The sequence below is a fragment of the Serinus canaria genome, chromosome 11 (genome assembly GCF_022539315.1).
Source record: "Serinus canaria isolate serCan28SL12 chromosome 11, serCan2020, whole genome shotgun sequence".
Classification (NCBI taxonomy): domain Eukaryota; kingdom Metazoa; phylum Chordata; class Aves; order Passeriformes; family Fringillidae; genus Serinus; species Serinus canaria.
In genome coordinates, this window is record NC_066325.1 from 15,451,151 (window position 1) to 15,475,598 (window position 24,448).

Consider the following 24,448-nt stretch of genomic DNA (forward strand, 5'->3'; position numbering starts at 1 on the left):
TTCGGATCACAGCCAGTCATTCTCTAAAACAATCCATCTCCTGCCATGAGCTTAGAGGTTGGGTATTTTGCGAGTCTTATCTCCTCTTGGGTCTGATTTTGATCTTTATCTTCTATAGTAATACTCCAAAAAATAAAAAAATACAACAGCTTTTATCACCTTAATTTAAATGTAAGACTTGCTTTTCAATTCCAGTTAAGTAATTCATGTAGATCTTGCCAGAGATGTTGAAAAGCAAATATGCACAGATGAGAAGCAACCATTCTAAAAATATGAATGGAAAACATCCAGTCTTTCCTGTTATGCTTATAGATTTCCCCTTACAGCATAATATTAAAATTACCAGCTCTCATGTGGTATAATTTGGTTACATTCCCTAAAGACACATGAAAGTAGTCCCAAGGAGCTACTTCAGTGAGAATAGAAGGTGCTGAGCACATCACTCAAGAACTTTTTTTTTTTTGTTATTAGTGGGTGGGAATTTTGGTTTATTGCCTAAATCTCCCCAGATTGTCCTTCCATGCAAACAAGAAGGAGTCAGGTGGAGTGGTGCAGCTCACAGAGGTTTTGTGTCTCTGGGCCTTGGGGTCTGTCACCTCTGCATGCACAAAGAGGAGCTGGAACAGCAAAATACAGTCATGCCCAGGCCAGTGATGCAGTGAGAGGATTTGCACAAATGCAGAATATCCATGAGTGAACAAAGCCCAGAACTCAGCTCTTCTGTCTGCGACAGCCACAGGGAAACCACAACGCTCCTCCCACTATTCCCAGCCCAGTGAGCAAAAAACTTCCAAAACCTTCAGCACTGGCCTAACTGCTGGCCTGGAGGCTAAAGCCAGAGCTAGTGACATTTGCTTGAGGGCTCTGGAAAACCTGGTCAGCTGCTGGAGCTGCTGCAGACCTGCTGTGTGCATTTCCCTGCCCATAGCCAGCTCCATCCCATCGCCCTGTCTCTGCCTGAGGAGGAGCTGGGCTGCACTGCTGCTTTAGGCCTGGACTACCCTGCTTGGTTTAGGGCAACAATTTCTGATGCACAACAACAGGAAGAGTCCAGAATAAACACATTAAGTATCTTAAATTTGCAAGTAAGTGCACAAGCCATCAGGCACTGATATAGTACAACAGATAAGCTCAGTGGTTAACTTTGAACATACAAATAATACCACTGACTTCACTTCAACATTATGTTGTGTGCTTAACATTAGGCTTATGCTGAAGTGCCTGACTGATTAATCCTCTCCCTGTGTACTTCAGCTCAAGTTTGTTTAGGGTCACTTGATGCCATCTTACACAGATAGGCAGGAGCACAGACAATAAAGCAATATGCTGGAACCAGTTCTCACACACTGGAAAGCAGAGAGGTAAGTGTCCTAGGAATTGTTTTCCCATTGAATACAGCCCTCAATAAATACCTATCACACATCACCTGAGAAGCTGAACCTGCAGTTCTCAAGATATCACAAGTTCTGGATGCCATCTCAGTTCTGTCAGGGTGTGGCCGTGGTGCCAGTCCTTAATGAAGAGGATACACAGCAAGTGTATTTCTGAAAATTTGTTTACACTCTGGCAACAGTCACTAAAACAAATAGTCAGAGCTAAAAGAGTCATTTTGGTTAGCTTGGTATTGCACATTACACTTCTGTGGTCTTCACACTCTAATGGCAAGATTTGTCAGCTTCCTAAATTGATCCATGATGAGTAGACAGAAGACTTGTAGGAAGCAGAGACTTTTTGGTGTTGTCTTTGGGTTTCTGCTTAGAAATAGCTCCTCTAAAATTGTATGGATTTCAGGTGTGACATGGGAGGGGAGAAATGTGAGCAGATTGTTCTGTACAGATTCATTCTCCCCTGAGGAGTCAAGGAGTTAATTCTCAGTGCAGCCATGTGGGTTTCAGTGGATTGCACTGGGCTGACAAGGAAAAACCTATTCCTAGAGATTCTTCCCTCTCTCACCTACACCACTTTCTCAGTAATTTGCTTTAAGGCCACTTCACATTTGTGACTGTAACAAAAACCCACTTTTAAGCCACCACCACTGTGGAATTTCCACAAGTACCAGCCAGGGTGGTTTTTGACTCACATGACCCATGCAAGAGAGCATCTTACCTACAGCCTGGTACAAATCCCCACTTTCTGGCCTAATAAACAACTGTCCCATGCAAAGGGATAAATCCCAGCTCTGTCACACACCTAGCTGCTGTGGGTGAACTGGGACAGATTTGCTGCAAATCTCTTCCCCTTGTGAAGTGTAGAAACTGGGACCTACACAGCAATTCTCCTCTTGAGTGGAAACCCTTATCCTGAGCTCAGTACAAGGGCTCTGCCAAATCCTTGTAGCTGTTCCTGAAGAGTCAGAAAATTATTATAAAATTGGATTATAAAATCCAATAATTAGCTGCAGAAGCTAATTGCTGATATTCTGTTAATTTTAAAATTAAAAAAAAAATCTTTTAATGATCTGTGTAGCACAGTGCTCTAAATGTATGTTTAAATAAAGCATGTATCTTATTGAACACATCCCACACTGGACCTTTCAGATTATACATAAATAATTAGATTTGTCTCTCTTTAGACAAATTATCAGTAAGGAAAGCTTTAAAAATATTTTCTTGTGAAATACAAGTGCTATTCCTTTAAATAAAGGGGTTTGGCAGTTCTGTGAGGCAGTTAGCTTAGCATCATTAATACAGAATACAGTCTATCAGCATTTAGTGAACTCTCAATGACCCTGGTGGAAACTCCTTTAGCTTAAAGTTATGAAAAATATTATTAAAAAATGCTGTTGAAATGTAAGCATCATTTATAGTCAGTGTTAAACTGGAGTGCTACTGCCAGCTCCATCAAGCATTTCACCAAAGATGGGGAGCACTCATCTTCTTTTCTTAAGGATGTAGAGGAACCCTGAGAGATGGGAATGGGAGCTTCCCAAAACATCTCACTTGTCTCCTTCCATGTGCACTCAGGCATTTCTCCTCTATTTGCCATTTCACTTTTCAGAAGAAATCTCATGAAATTGGCCTATGTGGTAAGTTTTTTGTTTCACCTGTTTTTTGCAACAGAACAAGGAACGTGTGCTATGGACATGAGCGTGTCCTGGTGTGCCAAGACACAGCCTTGGAAGGTCACAGCTCCTCCCTTGGAGCAGGGCATCTTGGTCAGGAAGGATCTGGGGCAGGAAGTCCTGGGCTGTGTCTGCTCTTCCTGCTTTGTGGAGGAGGAAATTTTAATACTTCTGTGCCAACAAAAAACAGTAAATGACTTATTTTGGTCATTTAGACAGAGACCTTTGGACTGCTGGACTCACAGGATTATGTCTGCTTGTAATATCCATGTGGCACACAAGGTTGTATGAGAATCTAAGCCCCCTGAAGAAGCAGTTTGAGGAGTTTTTGACATGGTGTGTAGCTATCCAGGACTATGTGTGCCCAGCTATGATCCCTGTGTTAGGACATTTGTTACCTCGGGCTCCCTCTAAAGTGGACACAGAAGGACAAATGCACTTCCCCAGGGTATCCCCAACTGGATATATAAGGGAGTTTAAATGCCTAACTTAGACATTTCATTTAATCCAGGCCTTAGTCCAAGCTTTGGCAGGTGTGAACTGAGCTGAAGAAGCTCTTGCAAGCTCCTTCTTTGTGTAACATTGAGGAAACACATCTGGAAAGAGGGGCTGAGCCCTCAGCCCACAGCATCAGTGCTCTTGTGGAGCAGGCACACGAGGACTGTCTGAACCCTCTATGTCAGAAAAAGGGGTTTTCCACATCTGGAAGAAGGCCACCACTGGAAGCTGAATCTGGCCAGACCAGTTAGCAACATTTTTGAGATAAATAAAGCAGTGCATTTCTTGGGCCACTGGCTGATTATAATAGCTATGAAATTAGCCAAGTTAGTTCACCACGTCAATAAAATTCATACGAAAATACCACCAGAATCTTGGCTAACATGTGGATAACTGTACAAAAGCAACCCAAGCCAACGTGACAGCCATTTGAGAGGACTAACCTCTGTCATACGGTTTTCATTTTATGTGTATGCTGTACAAATACAACCACCACAAGTATGCATTACAGGCTGCCTGGGACTCACTGCTGAGGTGAATTAGCACTGCAGTCTGACCTGTTGAAAAGGTTAACCTTTGACCTGCCAGGCAATGGTGGTTGCAATTTGCAAGCCATTCTTGTGTTGAGTGGCTGAAAACATACTTATTTACTTGTGTAAAGCCATAAATGAGGTGGGTTGGGTGAGCTCAGCCTACTTCCCACTCCACAGACCATGTCACAAAACACTACCACATGTTCAGCAAGTTGTTCAGCATGAGGACTGTGCTACTACATCCTGACCCAAATTCACTCCTCAGATAAAGAGTTTTTTCTCATCTGGAGTGAAGAGTATTCAAAGTGACTTCCTTTCTAAGTAACTTCCTCCTATGCTTCCAGGAAAAAAGAAATTCAAAGAAGTTGTGTGGAAATAAAAATGAAAAATCTGCTTAATCTCATCTCTTGAGAACTGAACTCCTCTGCACAGCCACGCTGCTGTAGCTGTCACCAGCAGCACGTTCCCTCTCTCTGCCCACTGGAGACACTCATCTCTGTGGGGTGAAGCAGGAATTTGCTCACTTTTCCATCTCATCTGCAAGGGCTGCCAGTGGTGCTCTTTAGGAGTAACTGTAGAGCCAGCTGGGAGGTGGTCAGACGTCATTTCCTACTGGCGGGTTTTGCAAGGTTTATCACTTATCAGTTTTGTGACAGAGGCATCGTTTGGGGATGTGAAGCTCTCCCATGCTAGACCTGCTCTTGCCTATCAAATGAAGCCAAATCAGTAGATAACCCAGGTTTAGCAAACTGGATGTTTTGTAATGGAGATAGCTGGATAATAACCATTTCTAGATCAAAGTCAGTGACTAGGCGTTGCTCTTGGCTGTTGGCTTTTCTGTCTGACTGCATAACCACAGGTAGGCTTGAGTTGCAAAATTCAGATTAGGATGCAAACTCCATAATTTGGGAACTATTTAGTTGCAGAGACCTGGGATGGTTCATGGTGAAGTGAGGCAGGAATGAGGATGCTCAGAACCAAGTCTGCACTTGAATTATGGCCAGCCTGACCACATGTTACACTCCTGGTCCATCTTCAACCACAGTGCACAAGCAATTGCACCCCAGAGGAGTTTTCAGATCAGCCTGAAGTCACTTTTGGGGTTTATTCCCCTTCCTTTCCCTGTATGCACACCTACAAGTTTGCACAAACAAAAAGGCATTCATATTACAGCATGCTTTCATTAAAGGAGATATTCTGATTTTTGCTTTCCATTTAGGTCTTGTCTGATTCTTCCCTGTTGTTTCACATCCTACAACAATAAAAGAGAACAAAAGACTTATGACATGCATTTACAATGCTTCAGTAAAGACATAGACAAAAAAGCATTATTTTCCTCTTACTTTAGGAGCTTTTCATTACCCATAAAAATCTCAAAAGCCCCAAATGAGCCAGGAAGGGTTGGGGAGGGATGTGAGGGAACAGCAGTATATATATTGCAATATATATATTGCTGGTCTTCACTGATGTCATATACAAACCATAGGCAGCTGCAGCCCTACAAGTTTTAGGTTAAAATGGAACACAAACCCTGGAATATATCAAAGAATAAGATGACACAGGAAGCAACAGGGAGAGCAGAGGATGGAGCAGAACGTGGATGTACAGGCTTGGCTTGTTACAGCTGTAGGCAAACTGAAGCATCCACAGCCCACACTGAGATGCTGCTGTCTTTTTTTTTTTTTCCCTGAATTGTGGTAAACAATAATAGTAGTAGCAATAATAATAATGGCACTAATAAAAATAGCCCCACCATTCCAGGCTGTGTGACAACCTCCTTTCTGGATACTGTTGATAAGTGCAAGTCTTGCTTTTAGAATAAATTTTAATGAAAAGTGTTGGGTCTAAAACTGCACTTTGCTGAAAAACTAATCTTGGATGGAATCCATGCCACATTTTTGCCCATATTTCAAAGTTAGTTTCCGTGGTGCATATCAGCATTTGAAATAATATTACTGTTAATGATAGGGTCAGATTTGTTCATTATGAATAAGGAAGCAGATTTCCCCTGAAGAGAGGAACCAGTATTCCCCACTGGTTGAGTGTTGGCTATGATAGCTCTGCAGTCAGAGCCTGGCAATAATTACACCTTGGGTTTTGTGGTCATTTTGGATTGGTGTGAACATGATAAATGACACGTTTTAATTTGAACTATTGCTCAGCAGGCCTGTTCAGGTAGGCAATAATTCACTTGAGCAGGCAATAAACCTGAACAGGTAATAGCCCACACTTTGAAGTATGCCAGCAAACTCTTTAGCAACAAAATAAATATGTACATGAGCTTCCGCCATAAATTGTCTTTGGTGAGGCAGACCTAGGAAGGGTTTCAGAGCTGGCTTTTCAGGTACTCATGAGGAGCAGAATGAATCAGTGGGCAGATCCTGCTGCTGCATTACCTCTTTGAAGCTGGACTAACAAACTGGTCCAGCATCCACTGAAGGCAGCAGGAGCCCTCTGTTCGGGGGGGAAGGCAGGGTGACTAAGCTGGGAGGGCAGTTTGGTCCTTTTACAAATGCAGGTAAATTGCCTTCCCATGAACCACTGACTCATAAATGAGCTTTTTCCTATGCAGCAAAGCAAACTGCTAAAATGCAGCATCCATGGGCAGAGGAGCTTTGCTACTGCTTGGAAGAGATACAGGAAAGCCCAAAGAGCTCTGATTCTCAATGCTCAGGAAATCTAATGGCAAAACTTTGCCCATCAGTTTTCTTTACAGCATTCCTTTAAGCACTTTTGAACAAGGAGGTTTGTCAAACATTGCACTACTCTTATACAACAAATACAATATTTTAAGCCTTTGGGCAAACATGAATTGCTTTATTTACCTAAACCAACATGTTTCGTGCAAATTCCTTCAGACTTGCTGGTAACATATTTCCATCACTGTGCGAATCTGTTGTAAAGAAAAGCAGAAATGCCTTAGTTATCTTTTCTTTTTTGGCTGTCAATTGGTCTTTTTTTTTATTATAGGTCCCATTCTATAGTGCTATCACTGATTGCCCCAAGCATATTAACTTGTGATAGGAGGGGAAAAATAATTCAGAGTAATATGACTCAAGTCAACTTGCTTAAGGTTGGTGTGAGTGAAACTCTTGTGATTTCTGCTTTATAATAAACAAGGGAAGGAGTTCAAAGTCAGAAGGAAAAACAGCAACAGATTGAATGGAAAGAGGCAGTTTATCATTAGCTGATGACGGCTGTGAGTCCAGATTGTTCAGCTGCCCAACCATGCTTTCCCAGCAGAGACCCAGGGCAGAGCTACTCGGAGACACTTCAGTCCTTGAGACAGTGCCTGGTGCAGGATGATCCCCCACCTGCTCACACAAACATCTCTGTCACATCATACTGGAGGACAAGGCAGAATGTGCCACCAGTCTCTGGCTGCTGGAGGAGCCTTTCTGTGGCAATTCACTACGCAGAGAAAAAATGTCTGTTTCCTTCTAAAGATCGTTTACCTTTAGAAAGACACAGAAAATGAATTTCTGGGCTGGGTGTTGAATCCAGATTTGCATTCTTTCCTTGCCTGAAGTTGCCTAGCTCTGTCATTCTGGTTTGATCCATCCCAGGAACAAGATGCAGCAGCTTTCTTCAGATGCAAACCTGGATCTGAAAGCCTTCCTTTCCCTTTCCCACACCATCTGGGAGATGGGATTTTCCATCTTTTGTTAAAATAGTTACTTACAAAAGGCGGAAGGGGTTGAGGGCAGTTCACCACGTTTATTTCACTTGGTATGTGTTTGCCCTTGCTTTAACACAGGCTGTTTTCATGCCAAATTACAGTTCTATTTGTTCCCCCACCCCCATTTTTTGTGTAGCTTATGTAGAACATCTGGTTTTAAAAGTGTCGCAATTTCTAAACATATTCTAATGCTCTTGGGATCAGAATATCAACAACTGTCTATTGCGGTAAACCGCATGTCTGGAAAACATTCCTGCAAACTGAGTTCTTAAATAAACATAAAGCATCTATAACACATAATGCAGAGCAACATTCACTCGTAAACTCAATATTTAGACCAGATGAGGTGCAAAATATGTTTTCTCTGGACGGAGACATGGTGATTTACAATAACATTGAGGGGCTTTTCATTGTATACAGAGAGGGCAGAGGTGTGGCATGCAGATCGGAGCCTTTCCTTAAGTGCTCATTCTGCACTTAGGTCCCATCTCCCGAGGCTTTCTTGCCCCAGTTACAGAGGGGAGACCAGGAGTACAGCCCCTGAAAAATTTCTATTGTTATTAGAAAGTGGAAATTCAAAAAGAAGCTGTAAATTGCTGACAGATTAGACGTGCCTGTGTCTGATAAGCCTGACCATCTTGTGCAATATCTGCATCCATGCTAATTATCTGCATACATGTGTCTGAAATCCAGAGGCAAGCCAGAGATAGTGTAAAGATTAAATAAACTGAATAATACTGTGCAAAGAAAATCGAAGTAAGTTGGTCTGAGGGGGAAACTTTTGTTACTTTCAATCGTTATTATTATTATTATTATTATTATTATTATATTATTATTATTATTATTATTATTATTATTATTATTATTATTATTATTATTATTATTATTAATAGGGTGTGGAAAGTAGAACCATAAGCAAATTTGTAGAGATATGCAGCCATACTTTAAAAAAAAAAAGTTTCACTTTGAAAATCCCCTCGACACACATTTCAGAAGCATTTGCTCTACTCTTAATAGCACCAATGCAAATAATCACTTCAAATCACTTTTTAGGAGTATTGGTTGCTGATGAAGTTGGTTGACAGGAAATGGAAAAGCTGAAAACTCATGAAACTGTTGCTAAATGCTATGAATATATTTTGCTTATTCTTCCACACTGCTATTTCTTTAAAACATTACCTTCTTCCTCCGAAATAGAGCACCAAATACTTTCTTCCAATTAATTCTTTAAGAATTTCCATTCTAAATTTAATGCAAAGGTGCTTCATAAGGAGAAAAGATGAATATATAGGCTTAGGCTGATGTAATTACATTTGAAGGTTACCAAGAAGTCTAGTGAATCCACCTCCTGTGGCATCTCAAAGTTAAGGTTTATCAAAGGAAAATTGAAAAATTAAGTCAAGCCTTATCATTTCACTCCCTAATATTAAAAAGGGTTGGATCTCTTTTTTTTTTTTTTTTTTTTTTGATGATTAACATCTGGAGTTATGTAATGCAAGATAAGGGTGTTAGAACATCTCACTTCCCTGTATGAAGATCATCTCCTCTCTTCAACTGTATGGAAATGAGGGCCTCCACCCAAATACCCCATTAAGCAACTGAGGACATTTTGGCCCAAAACCTGCACATATCAGGATTGAAACACCTCCCTTGCATGTTCACCACCGGAAATAGGCAGCTGGACCCAAGTGACTACTGCAGAAGAGATCCTGCCTGATTAAAAGACTGAAGACCTTTTTTGAGGTTGGTGGATTTTTAGGTTTACAAGGAGAAAGTTTAGGTTCAATTCCTCTCCCCCTGCCTGCTGTAAGAAATTCAGTTTCCCATTGCCATTGAGGGTTACTGGGCTGACCTGGTGTAGCTGAAGCTCTGAAAAATGGCCTCCAAAAAGCTGAACCACTTTCAGTTTTCTGCTCTGGAAGCGAGCAGAATTTGAACAAATCAGAGTGAAAAGGGCCGAGCACTCAGCCAAACATGTATCAGGCCTGGAACAACTGTGCTGTAATGCAAAGCAGATTTGTGCCAGCCTGCATGGGCTTCTCAGTCATGGCACTCCCTCAGGATTCACCAGTGGAGCGTGGTTTGGGACATCCAAGCAGCTCAGCCTCTTGCATCCGCGAGTGACGCCGGAGGAGCCGCGTGCTGAGCATTGACAATTACCTGGCTGGTGTCATTCCCACAAAACAACTGCTTTTTGCCAAGTCTAATCACTCTACTATGCACCTCACCTTCTTGAATGAGAGGCTCTCATTCAAGCATGTAGTTTATTCCAAAACACATGCTGCATTCATTAGAGTTGAATATTAACAAACACCTTGAATTCTTGGAGCGTTATTAGTATCAGGTCTCTTGGCTGCTGCTAGGACAGAATGCCTTATGGGAAGCTTGATGCCCAGCCAGGATTCAGATTACAAAGCATACACATCTTTCTTTCAATATATTGAAGAAGTCACTCAACTTTACAGATCATCCAAGTACTTCCTAAACACATGTGGTTTTCCAAAATGTTAGCGCTGGGCTTGCAGAGACTCTGGGAAACTCTGGTTTTCCTTTTTCAGAAACTGGAAAACAGAAATTAATCACTGAAAGCTTTAAAACCATTAATTGTTTCTTAATAATTTTTTTTTTTCCTCAGGCTTTTAGCGGTTTTGATAAAATCCCGTAAGAAAATATAAAGAATAAGATCTCATGAGGACAGTAAAGAGCTTAGATTGTTGTGTCCTCCTGCTTATGGCAAGTTTTTAGGTAATGACTAATGTCCTGAAACCAACTCAGAACTAGTAGCATTTTCCAGGAATCTGAACCATACGTTTGCATGACCTCCACCACATGAATACTTGAAAACTTTTCAAATTGTTGAGCCTTGAAGTATAACTTCCCCATGAAGCACAATCTTTTTTTTACATTTATAAAGGCTGTCAGTCACAAGGGGTAAATAAAGTCACAGAGGAAATCTGAGGTTGTGTGGATCACCTGAGTTACCAGTTCTGCATCCTGCCTCTGAAATTGCCCTTGTTCTACACATAAAATGATGCCCTGCACATAATGTGTAGAGCAAGGAGACACTCCCAGTATATCAGTGCATTTCTTAAAGCTGCATTATAATATCACATTTCTTCAAAGTATTATGACTTTAGCATCCTCTGTCGAGTAAGATGAAAATAAATATTTGTGTTATTACTCCTAAGGTATAATATTTATTATTTATTCTAGAGAGTCATGGGCATAGACTTCTCACACAACCTGGGACCAGCATTCTCCCCAGTTTCTCTTCCACCCTGTTGCAACTCATTCCCCTGATCTCAAGGACTGTCTGTGGCCTCTGCAAAGACACCCAACAGGCCCACCAGTGCTGCCTCTGGGGAAGCTGTGAACCTCTGGTGAGATGGTGGAGAGCACTCAAAGGAGACACCCTGGTGTGTCCCTAGAGCAAGGACGCAGCTCTCCTGAGGAGTTCAGGTGTGTGCAGTCCTGTAAATTCTGCAGGGGAAAGTCCCTTATCCAATTTCCCAGTGTCACTTCAGAGTTTGCACTGATGCAAAGGGAGCCATTTCACAAACTACAACGTGTAAAGTCTGGCTAGGATCAGTCCAGCTCTGCTCTTCAGCTGAAATATGCCCTGAGATATAAGTGAGCAGAGGAGATGCTTCTTTAAAGAAACCAACCCATGGATTTTGGATAGGATTAGGCACAAACATCCTCCAGCTTTTATAAATATTGACAAAAGGACACAGGAAGATAGGTCTGTCCATAAAGAGAAGGTCTATTAACCATGATGCTGCTCTATTCGACTGATAGTTTTATCTTTGTATTAAAACAAAAAGGGTAAGGCTAGATATTACTTTTTTATACTGATAGTTCCAACCCTCATAAAATATTAGTATCTGTACCAGCTATAAAAATTAACAGCTCCAGATCCTTCAGTGTTGTGGTCCTCAATTTTATTTTATCACCAGCTTTCCAGTTGTCTCTGTGTGTACGTGTGGGTGTGCACACACGTCCCTTCCCTTTAAGCTGTTGCTGAATAGGCTGATAATTGCTCAGCAAGGCTGTATGGTTGAGCTTGCAAGTGGCACTCCTGGTTCCTTTACATCAGAGGTCACTATTGTACAGTGAGATCCTGATAGGAGATAGTGATAACATGATGGAAAAAAAAAAAAAAAAAAAAAGAAAAAGAAAATCCCAACAAAAAAAAACCTACAAGAAAATTCTGGTGTTCTCAGCAGGGATTGCTCTCCAGTTAAATAACTTTCTAGGTACAAAACTCAAAAATTCTGTCAGGCATCTCAGTCCAAAACTGCCCTTTAAAAGCATTTGGGAGCCAATGTAAACACTAAACTCAGTATGATGTTTGTATTCACTTACCCAATCTAAGTTTTATTAACAATTAATCCATCAAATTTCAATGCCTATAAAACCCTCTGAGTCACAAGCCCCTCTGGAAGCCTGTATCTCAAAAACAAAAATGGCAATTACTGGCATTATTTTCTGATGCAGCATCAAATTTAAATGGGGTTTTACAAACTGGAGAATTATCTGCATTTCTACTGTCTAAAGGCATCAGATTCCCTTAAAGCTCATATACAGGATAAATACATAGAAACTACAGGAGGCAGCCAGTACATATGGAACAGATAAAGGCCACATAGTTTATTGAACCTTGTGGCCTGCTGATGTAACAAAATAAGCTTTGCAATGAGCAGTCAGATCTTAACATCAGGCTGCTCCTTTGCTCGTGTGTAATGGATGATAGCTCTCAGAGGGCCAGATTTGGATCCCCATATTTATCAGGAGTCTTACTTCAGGCTCTGGCCCTCAGTACACTGAATGAGGGATTTAGAAACATTCATTCGTAATATTTTCTCTTCTCTGAGCAAAGTGTGTTGAGAGGCAGCTGGAAGGTTTCATGTTCCAGCAGCTGAGGGGAAAGAGATCCTGAGACCAGGTATATGAAATCTTTCCAGCACTGATGAGCCCTCCTCTTCCAAAGAGATAAACAGGGTAAAAGCAATTTGGACTGAGCTGTCTCATCATTGCAATGACCCCTTGCTGAAATTTTAAACCAACTAGAGGAGCCAAAAAAGCAAACACTGTGTGCCATTGCCTTTACTTGGCAGCAGCAAGGCCTCAACCACTCCTCAGAGATACCAAATTTTCTGGGTGGTTTTTTTTTTTTTTTGGTTTTTTTTTTTTTTTCTTTCCTTAAACCCATCCTTCCCAGCACTCAAAGTCTTGCCATTTTGGGATCATTAGCAATGAAACCAGCCCAGAAGAGTCTGGTGTAAGCATAAGGGAGGAAACACTCTCACACCTTAAATCTGGTGCCAGTGGAAAGATTCCAAATGATACAGACCCCAGCACAGCAAGGGCTTGAGGAAAAGTCTGAAGATATCTCAAGAAGTTGTGGAGCTGTCCCTGTGGTTTTGGGGACTGCCAGCCTCTGCAGATGGAGAGAATTCCATTCCATTTTCCATTTCCAATGTTTGTGTGCCCAGGAAGCCTCCTATGTATCTGTGGAGAGATGCTCCTTATTGAGAACTGTGGCTGTGGCAGTGAGTTTGGGCTCATAAACTGCTTGTTTGCTGGTGGCACATCTATTAAAACACTGGGGTTTTTTTTTGCTAGAGGAGACCTTTTTTGACTGCAGACTATGGAGTTGTGAGAAGACTGGGTGACAGTTTACTCTTCTGCACTACCAGCAGCTCTGCCTGAATGCTTTCCTTTCTCTGCCTAATCCGACACTTCTGTTGGGAATTAACTCCAAACCCTGGATCTTGGGAAAGCTTAGACTGAGAGGAACCTCTGGATAAATATGATTTCATTACAGCATCTCAGAGGTGTATCCCACATTCTCCCCCAAGAAGACACCTGCTTCATCCCAGACACTCCAAAAGTGCAAGTCAATCTCATTCTTGCTATGCAAATCCTTTTCCTTTTGCATTCATTAAATATCCATCTTCTCTTCAGTGAAAACCAGCCGTATTCCCAACCTGTTCCTGCTCTCACAGTGCACTTCTGGCTCACCACACCACAGTCAAACATCCACACTACCGAGTGAAACAATGTGACCAAGCTACAGGACAAATTAAAACGTAGATACTCATGAATCCATTCATGACAGAGCAGATTAAGAGCAAAAGATTAAGACAAAGAGCACTTTAATGTCCTATTTTCAGAAAAATGCAGGGAATGATAAACACATTCCAAGATTCTGCACAAACTGAAATCTCTGAAAAACTTACAAATGCTACAAATGAGGTGGATGGCTCTTGTGCAGATAGCAGGAGAGAAGGGACAGCTGCTCAGCGGCTGTGGCCTGAGGTGAGCACAGCTGAATGAGAGGGAATCCCAGCCCTGGCAGCCAAGGAAAGGCAGTGACTCAAACCAGCCCCAGCGCAGTTCAGAGTCAGGCAGGTCAGTGTCGAGCCCAGATGAGAGAGAAGGGGGTCATGGTCAGCAGTGGCATAAGCAGATAAAGAGATCCAACAGCAGCAGGGAGACATGCCCCCCCTGAGCAAACAGGGGAAGGTCACACAGCTCACAGCTCCCCTGCAGCTCACAGCAAAGCTGCCTCTGTGCCCTGGACCAGCACAAAAACCACTGAAGCCCTGTTGAAAAGGTTATTGCCTGGTGCTATTCTCCAAATTACCTCCAAAGCGTCCCTTCAGTCCTGATAAACTGAGAAAACACTTTGATCTTTTGCCTACAAAGACAAAAGAGAAGCAAACATTCACAGCACAATAATGTGTTGATTCACAAATAATAGAAACTAGAAACTTGAGCTCATTTCCCACCTCCTTAATATTTTCTGCATCGTGTGGGTAGCAGTCAAGAGCCAATTGTTCCTAAGGTCACTGTATCTGTTTTGCTTTAAGAGATGGGACTTTAACACTTCAGGATCAACTGTTATATATATATTTTATCCAATAGCATATGACATATGGAAATATCTCCCTAGGAACTGTTGAGATACACAAACAGAACAATCATAAAGCTTTCATAAGAGCTTGTGGTCTAACCACGGGGAGCACTGGTTCAGTCCTGATTACCTTTCATCTTCCAAAGGTTAATACCCTTCATTCCATTTTTGCTCATTATGCTGTGGACCTCAGACAAAAGCCTGAAAGCAAAGGTCCTTTGTGATTCTTGCTCCTAGAAAGTAATTTTCCACGGGCAGATCTCGGCACAGTTCTTCACATGAGAGAAATGAAGATTTATCCTCAAGGAACAGCTCTGTAAGAGAATACTCAACACTTGAAGCCATACAAGTATATATTTTAGTTTAAAAATATCTAAATCTCCATACAATAGTTCTTACACTTTAAAAAGAGGTTATATATTCACCATAGAGCCCTGTGGTGACACACTCCCCATTAAGCCCTCGTTCTATATCCTGTTCTCTATTTCCATGGTTCTCTCAATTTGCATTTCAGTGATGCACTCTGGGATTCTCTAGATGAGGCACACCACTGAAATGTTAAAATGGTTTCATAGTCTTTATTGAATACATTTTTTACCATTAAAGGCCTGGAATTACATGAGAAGTTTTCAGCCTAACACATAAGAAAACAATTATTTAGATAAAGGAGATCTGCACAGCTTATTTATTTCTTGTTCTTCAACCTATTACATGACATCATTTTAATATAAAAGAACTTTGTAATTATGATGCCTTTACTGATAATTCTTTGTTGTACACCACTGGATCTTCCTTATCCGAGCCCAGAGATCTTTTTACAGATTTCATACTCACACCTTAATGAAGTCCCACAAAAAGCCTTTCAACCTTCCCAACCCTTGGCTTTGCTTTGGTGTGCTCAGGACAGCATTTTCTGTAGTTTCCACATTTTAAGCTTTAATCTTTGCCTAGAGGGCAGCAAAACAGCATCTCCCAAGGACTCTGATACCTAAATTTCCTTCCTTTCCTCAGCGAAGGACCAAAATCCCTCCTTCAGTATTTCTCATGCTGTGCTGGAAGGTACAGCCAGAACTCAGCCAATTTTGGCCAGTGTGGCTTGGCAGGGGCCCGGCGTGGCGAGCCCTGTCTGTCTCCCCACTGACCCAACAAACCAAGCTGGGACCTGCCAGGAAAGAGCCTCCAGCAGCCATCCCTGAAGGGTTTTGTCAAACCTGCTGCCAGCGACCCAGCAGCTATGAGGTAGTGTCTCCGGCTGCTGGGCTCCAGATTGCAGGACCAGCTCAATTATTTAATGATGGGGGAGACGTTGCTGCTGAGCCTGGGACTTGCAGCTCTCGTTCCTGGGCCTGAGTGAGGGCTGTGAGGAAATGCTGCAAGCACGACAAGGGCACGACTGCTCCCTTGCAAAACTGAGACGTCTGCAAGGTTTTCTCTCCCAGGGAGGTGAGAGGCTGAGGTGTGGCTCCATGGAACAAAAGTCACCTGGCTCGTGGAATGAGGACATAGGTAGGCAAGCAGTTCTTTGGCAAGGCTGTTCTTTGCATTTTAACCAAAAAAACCCCAGCATAAATTCAAAACCAGACAGCATTCAGAAGTATCTGTCCAAATCTCTCAAATCTCTGAGGAAAGACATGTGCCCAGTGGGAATTACCCCCACATTGCCCTCCAAAGGATTTGAATTCCACAAGAAAATGGACTTGAAGCAGCAGTGAAGTATTTCCTAGATTAGAGCAGATAACACTGAAGTTGAAAACATCGGAGTCAATGAGAACAAGAATGTCCTCAGCAAAGAAAAACATCTGAATAACTGAGCAGCAAGACTAATAAATCTGGGTTCTCCTGGCTTTGTGTGTCTTGACTGGCCCCTCTGATGCTTCATGAAGGCTCCTGTTGTAGATTCAACCATTGGGAAAGGCATGACTGGAATATTTCTCCCCTACCTTGCTGCCTATATTCACAAACCAGCACAGGCACATTTTTCCCCTTTTTTTGTCTTCTGCTTAAATTGACCAAAAGGATTAAAAGTTATCCAGGGAAGATAAAAATGGACAGAAACAGATTAAGATAATAGTCTCTCCCCTCTAGAAAATGAGAAAATGTGCCAGAAAAAAAGTAATTACAATTCAAGTTAGCTATTTGGAGATATGAGGGCAGAACTCATGCAGGAGTGTCATCCCCTCAGTATTTGGAATTACTTAATCTTGCTGGGAGACAGCAACAAAAATAATAATAATAATGAAGGCTTGCAGCTAGGGTCAGTCCCTAGCAGATGCTTGAAAATGTTTTCAAGTGTTTCCAAGGGATAACCCCTGCTCACAGCCAGAACAGATCAACTACTTTCTATATGGCACTGCCTCTGTCACGTTTCTTGTGCCCAGGTCTGGCAATGGTGAGCCACAAACCATTTTGCTTTTCTTTGTGGATGCCCAAACTCTCTCAAAAAGCACCAAAAACTATTAGAAACCTCAACCAAAGTTTACTTGAATGTGAAATTTGCCTGAACTGGTTTGTCTGCTTTCTCTGCTGTAAGTTCACAATACTCTGAATTCACAGTACACTCACACCCACACTCACAGGTTGCTCTGAATCAAACCAAACCTTCCCTTTTCTCTCTGGTGAAAATGGAGAAGCCAAGTAAGATAGCTTGTATAAAGCATTTAATATGCAAGAGAGATTAGAACATTAGTGGCGTAATAAAGTAAATAAGATGGCAATTGACCTGAGACTTGTGGGGTTTACCCCAATTTTTTGTTTATAGTTGAAGGTCGTAAGCTATACAAACCTCTATTGATCAGAGTCCTCTTTGTTTAAACAGAACCTACTGTATTTATTTGTGCTGTTCCTCTAAAGTCAAACAAAAGGGGACAGTTTTAAGTAAATCTCTGCATGACACTGCTGCCATGTGGTTCATTCACTCAGTATACAGATGTTTTCAATCTGTACAGTTTGTCTTTCATATCCATATGAGATGAAGCAGGCTTGATTTAGGCTGGGAAAGATGCCAAGGAGAGAAGATACATCATTAACCCTTAATAAACGACTCCTGCAGCATCCCTGGTTCATTCATTAAAAGGACTCTGTGAAGGATTACCAGAACACCTTATGAGTGGTAAGAACCCTTTATTTGTCCATAATGTTATGCGACATGCATTTACATTGAAAAAAAAATGCTTGGTGTGGGAGATCCTCCCCTTTCATTCCCTCGCCCACTGATGTACAGGCTAAAAATAAGCATCTTCTGAAAGTCAGCATTCAGATAACAAGCATTGTCAAGAATTAGAAGGACAGAATTACTCTGGGGTTTGCTGCACTGTGAAGCCAGGACCCCTGTCCTGGGCATCACACAAGTCTTGGCAGAATTAGTTCTTGCTTTACCACTTAATGCAGGAATGTGTTGAATATACAGTATAGCATTTATTCAGGATATACTGCATATAAAATGGTACCTCTTTTTACCTCTTTTTAGACCTGCGTGCAACTGAGACTGAGCTGACTGAGAGACTTTTCCAAGGTGACAGGAGAAGGATGTAGCAGAGCCAGGAATTGAACCAAGCTACCCCAAAATGCAGCCCTGGGAGTTCCACAACCAGCTCTCCTATATTGTTTTTACTCTTCTTTCCTCAGCATCCTTTTTTCCTAACAATTACAGCTCTTGACAAATAGTAGATGTGTGTTTTGAACAGCCCTGGGCTTGCACTGGATACAGAAATATTAGAAGCAGCTACTGGCTTGGAAGCTATTGGGGAAAAAAAGGACATTGCTTTTTCCTCAGACAGTTTACAGGGTTTGCACACTGAGTCCATTCTCACTGTATTATTCAGCAAACAATCAGTTGCATCACTACAAAGAAGAAACTGCTGATCTACTGCAACTAATAGACAATCTCATTCAATCAGTTTCATCCTTTCCTAAAACATGCAAAGCCCAGTAGTGAGTTTAAACCCACTGTGCCAATAGTAACATCCCTCAATTTTAGCAGGGAGCAGTGTGGCTTGGCAAATAATATTTTATAAAAAACTAATCTGAATTAATTTGTTTTTTTCCTTCTACTCCAGCTCAGTTTGAAGGCACAAATTCACCACTCTGCTTAGCCTAAGAATTCAGAGTTGAAGGCCACTCCTCAGACCGAAAAGCATGGGCTGAAAAGCCTGCTCCCTGCTATACAGCCATATCCCTATGGATTTTGTGACCAGTCCTGCACAGTTAGCAGAAGAAAAAGTCTATGAAGCTGGAAGATATTCCCCCCCAAATCAGGTTCTGTTTGAACAAGGGTCTGTACATAGTCACATGTATGTTCAATTATTCATTTTCCAGGAGGTGTTTGAGTCAGGGAGAGCAGGCTCAGCACATAACATAAAAACACTCCTGCTCCCTCTTCTCAAGATCTGCACTACAGGTCAAACAAGCTACACTCGGTCATGGGACATTAAGTCCCTGGATCTTGAACTCCAGCTGACTGCCTCACCCAAGATTTTGGGCTAAACAAGCATCTCCCCAGCCTGGATGTTAAGTGAAGAAGTCAGAGGGTCAGGCTTCTCTTAACCCCTCTGCCAAGAGAGCTCCTCTCAGGACAGCTCTGCACAGCCCAGACCCTCCCCAGGCACTGCTCAGCAAGGAATCACTCAAACACAGTTTTTTTCCACCTCCTTCCCTACGATAAAAACCTACCTCCCCTCCTGCTAATCCCAGTGCAGGAGACACAGCCCTTTTCTGGCTGACTGGGGGGAATAGCTGAGCTCACAGCTGGCCCAGCCCAGTCCCCACGCTGCTGTGCACAGCTGGAGCCCAGCCCAGCCCAGTTTAACCCCTCCACACAGCCACAGGTGAGCCCCTCAGCAGGCACAGAGAGGGGACTGGTGGCCCACACTGGGGAAGCTCTGGCTGGCTGGCACTGGGCTGGTTAAAGCCCTGTCTAACTGCAGGTGCTCAGCACAGGGTGTGGGTTTGTGCAGCTCCACATTCCCTGCCTGCTGTGTCCCCAGCTCTGCTCAGGCTTGTGGCCTCTCTGGGGCATGAAGAGTTCTGAATTTGCAGCTGGGTGGGAGCCTCAACCCCTTGGAAAGCCCAAAGCCCAAACAGCACAACACATAGAATTGTTTGGGTTGGGAGGGACCTTAATGCTCATCCAGTTCCACCTCCTGCCACGGCAGGGACACCTCCTGCTACGCCAGGTTGCTCAGGGCCCCATCCAATCTGGCTTTAAACACTTCCAGGGATGGGGCATCCACAACTGATTAAGATCAAAAGTTTCACAGGACAGTGATGTATGAGAAGTGGAAATAACCCAAACTGAAGGCAGACAGTTGAAAACAGGTCTGCAAGGAAGGGCTCTGACCACTGGGCTGTGAGAGAAAACAGGACAGTCCCCATCCCCGTGGTGGGGTCTTGAAAGGTCTTGGACTGTGCCCTGTTCCTTGGAGGAACAGGTCTGGGTGTCCCTGCCAGGGAGTGACCAGCATCTGTCTATCAAGTGTTCTCCACGTGAAAATATCTGACAAAATAGGGGGAATCACAAATGAAGTTAAGCGAAATACAAACTATTTCCTCCAGCTCCTAAACCAAGTCAAAAGAATAATCAGCCCAGAGCCCAAGTCCTGCTAGCCCCAGTCTGTTCTCCAGCTCCCACCACCCCACTTCTGCAGCCCAGAGTCATATGGAATACACATTTTTGGAGATATAAACTCTTAAAAAAATAAATAGCAAAGGTAGACTGTTTCATCCATGGTAATTTAACAGAAATCTTCTTCAGTGGGACTATTTTAAAATCAATTGCTCATTAAATATGGGACAAGAATGGGGAAGAGAGGGAGCCACGGTTACTGGCCCCTTTTTAGGTTTTAAACCAAACCAGAGACAAGTCAAACTTGGGACAATCCTGGGTAAACCACAAGAGATGGCAGCACTTCTCATCATCCTAAAACAACAACATTTTTCCAAGTTTTTTCAATCAAAAATGCTAGTAAGGCCACCCTGGAATTTGCTACCATTTATTCCTTACCCAAAGCTATTTTTCAACAGAAGTATTGAGTTTACATATTAATACACCACTAAAAACAGGATGAAGAGATTGGAATGTTGGAGTTACTGATTTGTTTGGGATTTTCTAAGAAAAAATAAAATAATTCTGTTCTACTAGTTTTTTTTTTTTCTCTCTCTTTTCCTTTTTCCCATTAACTGACTGTTTCAAATTAATAGAAAGAGGATGCAGCATTTCTTGGGTTTTATTTTATGGGTTTTCCCAGCATATGGAATCTTTTTAAACATGAGAAGCTGTGGGTAATATGTTATTATATGCATATTTTAAGTTAACCATTCTTTATATCTTTCTCAAAAGACAAGATTTATCATGTTTATGTCTGAGAAATATGTTTATTTGGAAGATTTACTCCAACTCCACTTATTTCCTATACAGGGATGTCAACTGGAAAAGTATACTAGCATTTTTAATAATTAAAAATAGGGTGGAGTAGAACACAATCATTGCTTGTTTCTTGTCTAGATCATGGAAGCTTTCTGTAAATCAGATTTGACAGGTTTAAAATGTTATTTCCTGAGCTTTGTTCCTTCGCCAATAAGTCCATTTTTAAGGTGGTGACAGAAACCCTGACCTCTAATGCCAGTGAGCCCATTGGCACATCTGAGAGATCATGGGAACCCACATTTCCAAAAGCAGCACTAAACTGAAATGCAGCTCTCTGGAGAACAAGTGAAGGGGAAAAGGAGCAAGGGGAATATGTCTAAACTTCAAACTGGCAGAAGGGGATGGCCATGGAGAGCTCCAGGTCTCCCAGGAGCTGCTGAGCACTGCTGGAGGGCAAGGGTCATGGGTGAGCTGAAAAAAAGTAAAATCAGACAAAATCAAACCCACAGTATGAAAATATTTAAGTAAATGTGTACATGACCCTGTTCACCTCTCCTTAACACAAATGTTGTGACAGGGCTGCCATGGGCATTAACAAACCTTCCTAAAAGCTTCACTGGTGACATTTTACCTAGATCCACTGCCAGACATAGGTAGGTGCAAACATTTTCTGAACCCAGAACCTGAGCTGATACTGGTCCAGCTGAAATCCAATTACACAGTTTACCTTCCTCCTTCCCCACAATCACAGTACCAGGATGGGAAATGTCATAACTCCCAAAATGGATGTCTCCAAACACAACTAAAAACTTACATTAAACTGACAGAAACTAAAGAGGAAAGTAGTTTTACATAAGAATTGCCTACTGTAAAGAAAATTTCATTTTTTGGCTCAGGAAAGACATTTTAATTACATGGGGAAAATGATATGAAATTGTAACTAAGTGCTAACAGAGGAGGCAGGGTTTTGGATTCAAATTGGCGTGACTTTAGGATTTTGTCAGGGTACGTGTTCAGTGTTCCTGTGTGTCAGAACTGGCAAGGCATGCTGAATGTAACATTCATCTCCCCTCTGTGCTGCAATCCCATGCTGATCTGAGATTTCACCAGAGGGTTGACACCGAGCTAATACCTACTCATACAGACTGCCCCTTCCCAAACTGCTCAACCTTTGGGGAACATCACAGAATCACAGAATATCCTGAGTTGGAATGAACCCACAAAGATCTTCAACTCCTGGCCCTGCACAGGACAGCCCCAAGAAAAGAAAGCATGTGATTGAGAATGTTGTCCAAATGCTCCAAAGACATAATTCAGTTCTGAACTGCTGCAGGAGGGAGAGTGATCACATTCCCCAAAGAAAGAAGCGGTGCTGGGGGAAAAAAGGGGGAGGTTAAGTGAACTCCTGAGGTCAATGCCAGGTGGCAGGACCGGGAAAGCTGATGTGGGGGGGGGGAACAGGCAGAGAAGGAGCCTCTGGCATGGAGGTGTCTAAATTCAGCAGCTTCTGGGCATCGAGGTGGCCTGTGGGAGCTGTGACAAGATCACTGACTCCAGGTTAAACCTAGACTTGCCTTTCACACCTTGCTCTGGAGCACTCGCCCAGGACGTGAATGCAAGTGGGTCAAACCAGCAGCTTGGCATTACTGCCCCATTCTGCACACGCTCTCACAACACCTCCATTCCACACTGCCACCCCCAACACCCCCTCCCCACCCAGATGTCCTCAGGAGCTGGGCTCCACAGATGAGGACTTCCACATTTTGCTGTTTCAAAGGCAAACGGAGCTCAGCAGAGGGGCAGTGGGCACCACCACTCCAGGCTGCAACATCAGGCTCAGGCAATACAGACATACCCATCTCCTGTTTGACATGCCCAGCTCAGCCAGCCAAGGACAGGGGAAAGCTGAAAGTCCCTCCTGTGACTTCTTCCTGAGCAGAACGTTTGAGGAGGTGGAAAACACCATGGAAGAGTCAGACTGACCCTTCAGACAGGGCTGTGACTGGCCAGACTGCCATGAATCAAGAGCCTGAAAGGAAGATCAGAGACAACAGATTCTTTTTGTGCCTCACTTCGTATCCACTTGAAGAGTCTTTGTTGCTCAACAGTCTGTACGTCCATTTATTTTTTTTTTTTCCCACAGCTGTCAAACCACATTGATTTTCAGTCATTTTAACCTGGGCAGGACGAGCAAACCCAGTCCCTCAGGTGAAAAGCCAGGCCTGCGAGGAAACGACTCGAGTTGGCTGAATTATCTGATTCTTCTAAGACACAAAGAATTTGTTTGCTTTGCTTATGAGAGCTGAGGGAGGGATGGCACAGAAGGCTAAATCCTCAACATCCCCCTGGTACGGGCTTCAGGCTCTGCTATCGATGCAGGCAGGAATATTTCCAGGGCTTAGGACACAGTTGGCAGTGTCTGTTCAGAACAGGACCTCTGCAGAGAAAGCTCGTGTCTGAATTACATCTCAGCCCTAGGGAAGATGGTTCCTTCAGTTCCCCTTCAAGGTCAGTTGTGGGGTAACATATGTTATTCGTCTCTCAGTCTTGCTAACAGAAAACCTGACTGAGCGACATGTGGAAACTGGGAAATGAAAATAAACAGAATGAATAAACACATTTAAAGGGCTTGGGGGGAGATAGAATCCTGACCTGCCTGTAACATCCTTACCAACGGGACAATGCTAAAAGAAATTTGGGATTTGCATCTTGATGGGTATGGTAAATTTGAACTCTACATGACTCCAGCACATCTGCTAAGCAAATAGAGACTATTTTATTGCAGATGTGTGGCACAGAGTTGGTGTAAGCTCTGAGAACCTGCAAGCTCATTGCACTTTGCATTCCCTTTTGGAGGTTTTTTGGTCTTCCACTCAGACATTCTTTTTAATAATTAATATGGACCAAGGTCTTCAAGAGAAATTAGTATGTTTAAATGGTGTTTCAGCCCTTCTTCAGAGGATGAACTTGTAAAGGCTCTGTGTTCACAGCTCTGCTTCTCCTCACGCTCCAGCCACACTTTGGTCCTTGCCCAGAGCCAGCCAGGCACAGCTGTGGAGCCCACCCTGAGCCATGAGGAGGGGAGATGCAGCTTTGACAGCCCAATGAGAGCTCTTCTGCCTCCCTGCAGAATGGCCTGGGCACAGGTTTCAGTGCAGCCTCAGTTATTCCTGCTGGGGATCTGCACTTAGTCAGCACAGCCCGGGGACACGTCAGCGAAACCCAGGTGTTGTCTCAGGTACCCAGCACCTTCAAATGGTTCTTGTTATCTGGGTTGTGTGCTAGCATCTGGCTGGTTGTAGCTCAAAGGGTTGTATATCCTGGGCTTTCAGGGCTGCTCTTCCCTGCATGCAGCAGCTGAATCCAGACCCCATGGCAGCCTTGCAGCCCGGCTCTC

General features: G+C 42.9%; 1 long non-coding RNA gene across 1 annotated transcript in view; it reads right to left on the bottom strand.

Moving 5' to 3' along the window:
- Positions 1–200: 200 nt before the first annotated feature.
- LOC108962136 (uncharacterized) overlaps positions 201–24,448 on the bottom strand; it is a 29,796-nt gene continuing 5,548 nt past the window's right edge. The window contains exons 3-6 of the long non-coding RNA XR_007778587.1: positions 22,907–23,080; positions 14,821–15,004; positions 6,918–6,985; positions 201–5,344 (exon numbers count right to left, since the gene is read on the bottom strand). This is a non-coding gene — a long non-coding RNA (uncharacterized LOC108962136). The remainder of the gene's footprint in view (positions 5,345–6,917; positions 6,986–14,820; positions 15,005–22,906; positions 23,081–24,448) is intronic.